Here is an 11953-nt window from a genome sequence, read left to right on the forward strand (position 1 = left end):
ATGCAGGTGGGAAATGCTCTAACCGATAATTTCAATGACCAATTGGGACGCTTCAAAATTTTTGTGGTCCATTTGGTTTGATTTCGATCAAACCTACAAGCTTCATAACATTTTTGTAGCCATGCTACTTTTTGTGCAATGACCCCAGAGAATTGTAGTAAGATTTCGATGTAATTACTCTCGAGCTTGGGAACATATATAGCATCTATACTCCTCACCGCACACTAGCAATGTCGATGATTCGGATAAACCCCCGAAAAGGCGATATGTAAGTAGTTCTTCCCCGAGATCGAAGTTCTAATTCATACCGTAATATGTTTAACTCACAACTAAGATCACTTATTTATTCCCGAAAAAACATAATATCTGGTGTAGGTGATAGCCAACAAAACAACAAATGATGGAAGTATGACCAATTTCATTCTAGCATCTAAACTGATTTTTATGTCTATATATATCTAGCAACATGACATGTGGCAGGTGTGCATTTTTGTTCTTTCAGTGTGTATGCTTGTGTGTCTCCATGTGTAGGTGCAGATTCAGGAGGTAGTAGGAATATGCTTAAGAAGTAGTGGGAGCCATCTGTGGAGAATATTGGAGGATGGTTGAGAAGCCTACTGAGGAGATTGAGGTAGGATTGGATAGGTGATTAATTATTTGAAGAACATTTGTCTCTTTTTTCTCTTAATGAAACTTTGTTTGTGCTTGTGATGCTTTGTAGGTTCTTTATGGAGCCGATTTGGAAATTGGACTTTTTGGAAGTGGGTTTCCAAAAGAGTCCTCTACAATGGACTGCTCTAATTACAACAATAAATATTTGAACTCGAGTTGGAATTTGAATAATTTTGCAAGACTCCCAGGCTCAGTGCTCTCTTTTGAAAGTGGGGACATTTCAGGTGTGATGGTACCTTGGTTGTATATAGGACTGTGCTTCTCATCATTCTGTTGGGTAATACATTTTTTTTTCTCTTTCTTTTCATTTTCTTGATTTTTTATGCTTATTTTATCATCTAGTCTTTTTCTCTTTGAGATTCCTTTGGTTATATGATCTATATATTCATGACTGTACATTTCTTAACCGAAATAATGGTTTATAGGTTTCCAATTTAGAATTAAATGAGACTTTGTTTGTTCATCTTCGTTTTTTTTCCTCTGATAAACAACATGTTGAGGACCACCACTTCTACTCAATGAATTACATGCACTTTGGGGCTCCTAAAATTTGGTATGGTGTTCCTGGAGAAGATGCTGTCAAGTTGGAAGTGGCTATGAGAAGGCATTTACCAGACTTGTTTCAAGAGCAGCCTGACTTACTTCATAAGCTTGTGAGTAATTATCTTTTTGTATCACCGCCTTTTAACATGGAGGCTTTTATGCAAGTCGTTTTTACAACTATGTAAAGTCAAATTTGTAATGACCTAGTAACACAAGACTATTGGTATGGTCGTTACTATCTTCCTATACAAGTGAATTACAAGTTCGTGCATGTGGAAGATGCAGTTGGCACACAAGTTCCATGGCCAAAAGACCTTGTTCTTCTTAAGGACGACATTGAGGTAAAAGAGCATTTTATATGCAATTTTTTAATTTCCGATTCGCTATGATTTTAACGCCTGGTTGGTTTGAATTTTCAATAATTTAGGAAGAGACAAGTAAAAGTATCCTACACATTATTGTCTTTTTCTTTGAAAAGTATATGTTTACATATGTTGTGAGTCAATATGTTAGGGCCCATATCAACCAGGTGGCACAGAGTGTGGGTATTACACAATGAAGTTTATGAGGGAAATAGTAGAGGCTTGTTTAACTGGATCATTTGAAAATAAGGTATTTGAAAGTTTTGACAAACACTTTATTTGGCTCAAAGACTTTGCCTTATTCTTATATAGTAACTCCACATGTTGTGCCTTGACTCATCCAGATGACAAATTTAGAACTGAAGGAGACATACACGCAAGATGAACTTGACGGTGTTCGGCTCGATATTATTCAGTTCATCCAGGAAAATGGGATGTTCCAGCCGGAAGCGAATGAGAATGAGTTTTAGCTATGTTCGGACCCCTCCAATTTAATTTATGAGTCTTACCTTTTTAATTTATGAAAAGGAATTTGAAGTTTGTTTTCTTAGTGCACTCAAAAAATTAATGGAAGTCTTTTTTTTATTATTATTATTATTATCTTTTTTTGCAATGTTTGATAGTTTAAAATACCTAATGGAATTTGTTGGGAAGATGGAAATGTTGTATGTAGGCAAGCTGTGTAAATTTTGCTATGCAGGTTCGGTTTTTAAGTGGAAAACTGTTACTAGTATTATTATATATATATATACACCACGGTTTGGCATAAACTGTAGTGTTTGGTATAACTATATACCACGGTATTATAACACATACACTAATATAAACTATGGTTTCAATAGCTTATATGCCACGGTTCTGTTGACAACCGTGGTATATCATGGGCATACAAACCACGGTTCTTTGACAAACCGTGGTATCCGTTAAACATATATACCACAGTTTTGCTATTATTATATACCACACCACTTATTGTCACGGTTACATAACAGTGGTAAATATATTTATACCACACTTAAAAACAGTAGTATAAGTGTCATTCTGTAGTAATGTTAGCTTTTGTGTTAGAATAGTTTTTAGAAACTTAAGTTAATATGTAGGTAATAATTTTTGCATCTTTCTATAAATATATTACATGAGTATCTATGATTGTTTGGCAGTAAGTATCTAAAATCTAGGCTAGAGCACTTATTCTATAAATCCTGTGAGAATATAGCCTAAAGCCTTATATGAGTGAAATATTTGAGAAATGACACAAGGGAGAAGTAAATTCCGGATAGAGAAATCACACGTCCACTTGCTTGATCACTATACCATATCCTAAGTGAGAACTTAGGCCCTCTTTGGATCGATATAGCCAAAAATTCAAACCTATGAATTATATTCCGCTAGTGTCCCCTCTGAGCCTTTCTTTAGCCTTTCATAAACCACAATTCCTTTACCTTTTTACAAAAACAAAACGAAATAAAAAATCAACCTACCCATTTTAGAACCAGTCTGAGAATAGGATGAGTGAAGAAAAGAAAAGAGAAAAACATGTGTAAACAAAATTAGTTAGTTGCTTCCGAAAAGAAAAAGAAAAGAAGTTTCCATCTAAAGAAAAGAAAAGAAAAGAAAAGAAAAATAAAAATAGAAACAAAATAAAAACTCCAAAAATAGAATAAAAGGAGTCAAAAAGCCAAAATAAAAAGGCTAAGGATGGAAACAAAGTGTAGAAGCAAAAGAACAAGGTTTTCTCTAGTTACAGAATATGAAGATTTTATTATATATCTTAGACTAGTTCTTTTTGAATATCCATTTCCTTCATTCTTAAACCATCACCTAATCCCCGCAATACCTAATAAAGACCTCTAACTCAATTAGGAATAGGTTAGTGTGATAGTAAGTGGCAGATGTGTTTGATCGACTTCGGCTTCCTTGTGTGTCATTGAGATTGTAAGGTAAAGTGTGCCCACTGCACACTGGAATAGCAAAACTTGAGCGGAAAAATCAGAGTGTTTTTATCTTGACATTTATGTGAGGACCTACTTAAGGACGTTATTCCAAAGTTTCAGAAACAAACCTGTTAGTGCATTTCATAGTATTACTCATTGTATATATGTTTATTCATAGATGATTGATTATTATACATATATTAGCTTAGATTTCGACTTGATTATTTTGTATTCATTGCTAGTAAGATGTATAGATAATTGAGACATAAATAAGGAAATACTAGTTTTATTTCTTAGTTATTGTAGTATATATGAAGTTTGTGAGTATCTTCACTGGAAAACTCTCACGAGGCTAAAACTTGTCCACTAGGGAATTCCTAGTGGTTTAAAGCCTTGTTGCATATGGTCAATGCAATCGCACTCGGCGAAACGAGATTAGTTAGAACTCCATTTTTGGTAACTTAATCTAATTTCTCATATTTGCTTGAGGACAAACAAAATGCTGTTTGGGGGTGGTTTGATAAGAGCCCAAAACTGTAGTTTTAACCCCTTTAACAATATCTCTTTTGATCAATTATATGATTAATAAGTAAGAGTTAGTACTGCTATCATATTCTTATGTATTTCAGGTATTGGAGTCGAATATGTACAGAAATGCACCCCTATTGCGAGATAAAGGAGCAAGGGTTGGTTGCTAAGAAGTTCTATGATAAAAGGCCAAGATTCAAGGAGAAAAAGCCTTTTTAAAGCCTGGTCAAAGCTGAAAAGTCAAAGTCAACGCGGGCATAGCACACAAAAGTTAGCAGAACTTCTGAAGGCCGTATCTTTGGAATCAGACCTCGGAATTGGGCCTACCTTATGTCAAAACGACCGGTTTGGAAAGAGCTTTCGAATGGTCCTAGCAATGACCCAATCAGAGGAGAAGAAGTGAACGAAAAGGTTATTGAAGTCAAATCTAGGTGAAAAGCCCTTTATCGACTGAAGTACTGATGTTTTAGGCTCGATTTTCCGACCCAATTCCGATTTTTTGGATCTAGTCTCCTCCACTTAACAAATAAAGACTTAGCTCTTAAGGATAGTGAGATCTAAATCAGAAAAAAAGAAAAGGTTTTAAACTTAGTTTTTACTTAGTTAACTAGTGTTTTAGTTAGCTTTGAATTAGTGAATAATCCAAATACTTAGTTTTAATTCATTAAATTAGTTTATATATTTTTAATCTAATTAGTTATCAATTCTATTAGTTGTTAGAACAAGTTTTGAATCTTAGAATAAAATATTTAGTTTATATTTCAATATTTAATGTCGAATTCAATCTTGCATTCATAGATTTAGTTGTTTTAAATTGATAATTAGTATTCATAATTTTATTTCTAGATTAGTTTGAATTTCAGTTGTAATCCATTTTGAATCTTAGACTATTGATAAATTAGATTAAGAAAGTTAATTAGTTATTCAATAATGACTTGTTTTGATTGTTCTTGTTTTAGAAATGATAGTATGATGATTCAAGGCTAAAACCTCCATTAGAGGGGTTTGAGGAAGCCTTGATGAATCTTGATTGTTGTTAGCGTAGAAATTGGTTGTAAAAATCTATTCTATTCTATAAAGTAATTAGTTCACTATGAGAATGGGTTTGATTGATTCACATGCTAGTTGTTAGTTGGAAGAGATTACCATGAACAATTAGGGATTAGAAACACCCAATTATTATGTGAAAGCATTTCAATTCGGATTACGACATTTCTTCATTAGTTTATTAAGTCAAATCAAGGTGGAATCAAATTCCCTTAATTCATTATCATATAGTCAATTTAGTATTTCCGTAGTAGAATTATCGTATCTTGATTAGTTGAATTACCATCGTAGTATAATTTTCATCGTTACTCTCATTGACTTTGATAGACTGATTACCGTAGTTAACATTGAATTCTAAAGAACTAGGAATAGAACGAATTCTCTACTCCACTTATTGCAATAGCATCGAGAGTGTAGAACTTTGATATATATAATAGGAATCAATTTTAGTTTTACTTACGTTGTCATAATTGTATTCGTAGGTAAAACTATCATTTTTACCTTTTATCAATGACACAAAGGATGTCCGGAAAGAAAGACCACACGTCTACTTGCTTGATAACCATGCCATATCCTAAGAAAGAATTTAGGCCCTTTTTGGATTGAAATAGCCAAATAAACGTTAAAAACCCAAAAAGATAGTTTTCCTCTAGTTACCCCTCTTGATCCTTCACCTTTTTTCTAAAAGCCTTTTTATTCTTCACCAAAAATTCCTAATCCGTTACAACACACAATAAAAAGCTTACCCAGCTAACAAGTTGAGAACTGGATGGATATAAAAAAAAAGGGAAGAGAAGACCTTGTACAAAAATAGAATAGTTAGTTGCTTCAAAAAGAAAAGAAAAGAAAGAGAAGAAAAGAAAGACCCATCCAAAAACCAAAACTCCAAAAAAATCAAAGGAGTCCAAAAAATCGAATCTCCCAAAAGTTCAAAATCAAAAGGAGACGATATCATAAACAAAAAGAAACAAATGCAAAGTTAGAACTCCCAAAAATTCAAAATCATATGGAGTCACAAAGCCAAAGGGCTAAAAGAATGTATTACAATTTAGAAGCAAAAGAACAAAACAAGGTTCTTCTCTGGTTACAAGTATCTTGAAGACCCAGTTTCTTAACTTATCAGATTTTGTTTTTCCATTCATTTTTCTTTCTAAACCATCACCCTAGCCCCGTAACTCCTAATAAAAGACATCTAGCTCGATTATGAATAAGATGGTGTGATAGTAAGTGGCAAGCGTAACCTTGAGTAAATCTATCAAAGAGTTGTGATTGCAGCACACCCCTGTGAGAACCCACCTTAAGGACGTTCTCCAAAAGTTTCGGAAACAACTCTGCTTTTGCATTTCATTGCTTCTCTTTTGAACAATTATCTTTAGATGATTAATTACTATACATATGTTATTCTAAGTTCAAAGGCGTTTGTCCGTATTCTCCGCTAATGATATGTATGAACTTTTAAGAATAAATAAGGGAATAAAACCTTTATACTAAATAGAAGAAGTGTCACACCCCGAATTTCGACAGAATTCGGAAAAACATTATTTGTTCCCGACTCTTCGATCTCCGAGGTGTGACGCACTCTCAACTCCTAAAACCCATAAACAGTTTAAATATGCGGATAATTAAAAACCAATAAAAAATTTAACTTAAACAAAAGTCCTCTTCATTACAAAAATTTACAAATAAGATTAGATTACAAATCTCTTTTCAATAACTCTTTATTTAAATTTACAACTAAAAATACAAATAACCTTGTCTCAACTGAAAATCTATATCACCTCAAGGGAAAACAAAACATATCCTGAAATGCAACGCTAACGCAAACCACAAGCAGCAACCAACCTTCTTCAACACTACACCTATCAAGACTTATCAACTATGTTCATTTAATGAACACACCCGATAAGCAAACATGCAAATCGGGTCAGCATTATAAAAATGCTGGTGTGAGTAGCTCTAAAATACAACATATATTTATACATATACATACACAATCCATAAGGCAGTTAGTTCCTCCACCGAGGCGCCTTAACTTTTAACGACTAATACAGCATCCTTAAGTACAATAATTAAGGCAGGTAGTTCCTCCACTGAGAGCGCATTAACTTCCTACTAACCACACAACAAACCATATGCATAATAAAAAGGCATTTAGTTCCTCCACGAGGCACCTTAGGTTCTAACTAAACTATAACCAGCCAATCATATTCCATACTTACCTCATTTCATGCTCAATTACAGAGTGAGTCGTCTCTGCACAAGTAATTAGTTTGACCCACCCTTCTGCCAGAGTATATACAATCATCTATCTAAAGATATATCATTAACCAACATATTACCATAATTATATTAATTAAGGCTTTCTTTGTGTGTCCCTAAAATTCACGTCGTATCTATGTCTTACCTAGTTTCCCTAGCTACCACAATCGCTTCCCAAAGCCGAACATGTACATCCACATGCCTCCCCTTATATAATGAACCACTCGTATGATAACTACCACCTGGAAATGCATACCGCACACCAGGTAACCCTCACATGAAAGCCATTATGTAAGTACTGCCACTATTCGGCATAAAATATCGCGCATCTCGTTCTAATTTTGCGAACGGAATAATCAAGCCACCATTCGGCTACGATTGCCCAACACATGGGTCAATCAACATCTTATATATACACCCTATATAAGGGCTAATCAAATTGCACACGCCCACACAGGGCAAATCACATGAGTTGTGGTAGCTAGGTTCTAGGATTTTCGTTACGTAATTTATTCAGGTGTCATACATTTATGACTTATAATAATTCCACTATATCATGTGCAGGTCAAATACCTTATTGCACTAAGCCACAATATTTAGAAATATCTCAATTATATCTCATAACCACTTTCATTCTTTCACGTGCCAATATATTATTGCACTACGCCACACTCCCGTGGGAAATATCCACAAATACTCTACTAGCATCTCACAGATAAAATAATTGAGGGTTTATACATTTATTTCTCCACAACTATTGCATTTAATATATATATCCCAACGATAAAAGATATTTTACGTATTCTAACTATCTATGTGTAAACACAAATAATCAATTTACGTAAATACGTGTTTATATCAATATTCCTACTCTCAATAACGAAGTAATATATTAGAGTCAGGATTCGTTCCACTCTTAAACCCTCAAGACTTAATTAGAATTCAACTACTCGACACAAGGAACAATGGTGAGAGTAATGGGTGATGTGAAATTTCTACTATCATTATACTATCATTTCTATATGAAATTGAATACAACATAATCTAAAGATTCTAACTTTATGAAATTTAACTAAACAATAATCCAACCCAACATCAATAACTACGAAATGACTAACAACCAAGAAATGAAATTAGATCTAAGCAATAGATAAATGACAAAATTGAATTTGATCAATAATAAACTACTTTATTTATCTAATGAAGCAATAACAATATTTTAATATTTTAAATTAAAACAAGGGAAATGAAAACTAATTAAAATGGAGATTTAATTCTAGATCTATCTTTTTCTAACCCTAAACTCCATTAACATTAGCTTCCTAACCTAATTTATTTTCTAACCTAACTATCTACCATTAACAAAGAGCTAAGCTTTTGTTTTTATATGTTCAGATCCAAAAATCGTGCATGGGCTTGGAGCCACATTTTGGGCCAGAGAATCAGGCCCAAAACCCAATACTTTCAGTCCAAAAAGGCCTATTCAGCTATAGTTAACTTCGACAGACTTTTTGTCCACTTCTGCTCCTCTGATTGGGCTAAGGTTTAGACCACTGAAAAGCTCTTTCCGAGCCGGTCATTTTGACATAAGGTAGGCCCAATTCCGAGGTCTAAGTCCAAAGATATGGTCTTCGGAAGTTATGTTGACTTTGTGCACTGTTTCTGCCCGCGTGGACTTTGACTTTTCATCTTTTGACCGGGCTTTACAGAGGCTTTGTCTTCTTGGAAATTGGTATTTAATCATAGAACTCCTTAGCAACCGACCTTTGCTCCTTTATCTCGCTAAAGTGACACATTTCTGCACATAATAGACTTTGAAGCCTGAAATGCATAAAAACACGTAATCAGTATTAACTCTTACTTATTATTCACATAAATAGTCTAAAAGTACGATTGTTAAGGGGTTAAAACTATAATTTTGGGCTCTTATCAATCCACCCCCAAACAGCATTTTGCTTGTCCTCAAGCAAATATGAGAAATTAGAATAAGTGACCAAAAATGGAGTTCTAACTACTCTCGTTTCACTGAGTGCGATTGCATTGACCATATGCAACAAGGCCTTAAACCACTAGGAATTCCCTAGTGGACGAGTTATAGCCTCGTGAGAGTTTTCCAGTGAAAGTACTCACAAACTTCATCTATACTACAACGACTAAGAAATAAAAATATTGTTTCCTCATTCATGTCTCAACTATCTATACATCTCACTAGCAATTGAATAAGAATAACCAAGTCAAAAACTTAAACTAATATATGCATAATAATCAATCATCTATAATACAAATATATATACTATGAGTAATATTATGAAATGCCTAGCAGGTTCGTTTCTGAAAACTCGGAATAGCGTCCTTAAGTAGGTCCTCACATAAATGTCAAGACAAAAACCACTCTGATTTTTCCGCTCAAGTTTTGCTACTCCAGTGTGTAGTGGGCACACTTTACCTTACAATCTCAATGACAAACAAGGAAGTCGAGTCGATCAAACACATCTGCCACTTACTATCACACTAGCCTATTCCTAATTAAGCTAGAGGTCTTTATTAGGTGTTGCGGGGATTAGGAGATGGTTTAAGAAGGAAGGAAATGGATATTCAAAAGGACAAGTCTGAGATAATAGAGTCTTCATATTATATAACTTAGAGAAAACCTTGTTATTTTCTTTTGCTTCTATACTTTGTTTCCATCTTTAGCCATATTTTTCTTTTTCTTTTCTTTGGCTTTTGACTCCCTTTTATTCTATTTTTTGGAGTTTTTATTTATTTCTATTTTTTTTTTTTCCTTGGATGGAAACTTCTTTTCTTTTTCTGAAGCAACTAACTAATTTTTGTTTACACAGGTTTTTCTCTTCTTCTTTCTTCACTCATTCTATTCTCAGACTTATTCTAGATTGGGTAAGTTGAATTTTTTATTTTGTTTTGTTTTTGTAGCAGGGTAAAGGAATTGTGGTTTATGGAAGGCTAAAGAAAGGCTCAAAGGGGCGACTAGCGGAAAATAATTCATAGGTTTGAATTTCTGGCTATATCGATCCAAAGAGGGCCTAAATTATCGCTTAGGATATGGCATAGTGATCAAGCAAGTGGACGTGTGATTTCTTTATCCGGATTTTACTTCTCCCTTGTGTCATTTCTCAAATGTTTCGCTCATATAAGGCTTTAGGCTATATTCTCACAGGATTTGTAGAATAAGTACTCTAGCCTAGATTTCAGAAACTTACTGCTAACAATCATAGATACTCATGTAATATATTTATAGATAGATGCAAAGATTATTACCTACATATTAACCTAAGCTTCTAACAATTATTCTCGATGCAAAAGCTACGAGACTTCTAGATTGTTAAGAGCATAGAGAAAGAAAACAATACCAATATTCCTAAGTGTATAGCATAAACTTATTTATTTATATTTTTGAAATTTTAACTTGAAAACAAATGCATATTATACATATCTATATCCTAACAGATGCCTTAATTACACGCGTTTCTATGCCCCCAAACAAGAAGCATGCTTTGTCCTCAAAGCATTTAAATAAAGAGGGTAGAAAAATACCATGGAAACGCTGCGTGAAATTCTAGAACATCTGCAAAACAAGGTTAGAACATACTAATATAGGAAATAAAAACCGACGAACTCTATAAGAGTTCCACCCATTATGGGGTTAACATAATTAAATTGCTTGGGACATAAGCGACACTAACCTGAAACTAAAAACTTACCTCCACTCCAGCGTTTAAGCATTCGCCATCCTCCTCTTCTATAAAGAAGTGAGGTTCCTTTGCATCCCCGCCATGCCATTATAATTTTCCAAGCTTGCCGCCATTTATCATCTACGGATGCTAACCCGTTAAAAAGCCACTTGGGTCGGATGGGGTGTAAGGTGCAACCTGATGAGGTTGTATCCTCCACCCTTGCCAAGTCATTGCACGGAAAGATCGGATAATACAATTGGTGGGTCTCACAATTTCGACCGCAACCCAATCCGTGAAACGGACACAAAAAATAGGGAAGAAACATAGCATAATACGGCAAACTAAAATAGGCATAAGAAGATACTTATGCCTCATGCTATGGGCTCGTGCTAAACTAGACATCAAGGTTCTGGGAAGGTCATGGCACATACGTCCCGTGGCTGAAGCAAGGAAGACGCTGCAAGTGGCATCATTCACAGAAAAAAAAATGCCATTCCCCTAAAATGTTTAGCATGTTCCAAAACATAACAGTTCCTATGTTCATGGACAGGCTACCAAGGGCGACGTTATATTCGCCTTGGTCCTCGATACGGAAAATGCCTGCCCCATAAGCCTCATGCAAAAAGTCATAAGTGTAGACATGCATATTATCTACCCAATAGCATCATGGGTCTTGTATTTCAGCGGGCATGGCAAGTCCAAGAACAAATGCTAGCAAGAACCATAAGCGGTTCCCAGCCTACGTGTGTGATCACCTCGCGAACCCAAGCACCATAAGTAGTGCTTTGAAACAAATCTTCGAAAGACTGTTCCGGTATTATTGTAGGAGATGTCATCTCAACACTACGCCTCGAACAACGGCTGCAAATTACTTCGGGAACAACCCGCAGAAAATGGAATTTTCGTGTTCACGTAA

General features: G+C 34.7%; 1 long non-coding RNA gene across 2 annotated transcripts; it reads left to right on the top strand.

Moving 5' to 3' along the window:
- Positions 1-407: 407 nt before the first annotated feature.
- On the top strand, positions 408-2165 carry LOC147510003 (uncharacterized). 2 transcript variants are annotated; one of them, XR_015216697.1, is made up of 5 exons: positions 408-631; positions 722-1325; positions 1423-1556; positions 1729-1827; positions 1922-2165. It is a non-coding gene; the product is annotated as an uncharacterized LOC147510003 (long non-coding RNA). The 2 variants fall into 2 exon arrangements; XR_015216696.1 differs by lacking the exons at positions 408-631; positions 722-1325 and having other exon boundaries at positions 1336-1556.
- The last annotated feature ends 9788 nt before the right edge of the window (positions 2166-11953 follow it).

The sequence above is a fragment of the Coptis chinensis genome, chromosome 3 (assembly GCF_015680905.1).
Source record: "Coptis chinensis isolate HL-2020 chromosome 3, ASM1568090v1, whole genome shotgun sequence".
Classification (NCBI taxonomy): Eukaryota; Viridiplantae; Streptophyta; class Magnoliopsida; order Ranunculales; family Ranunculaceae; genus Coptis; species Coptis chinensis.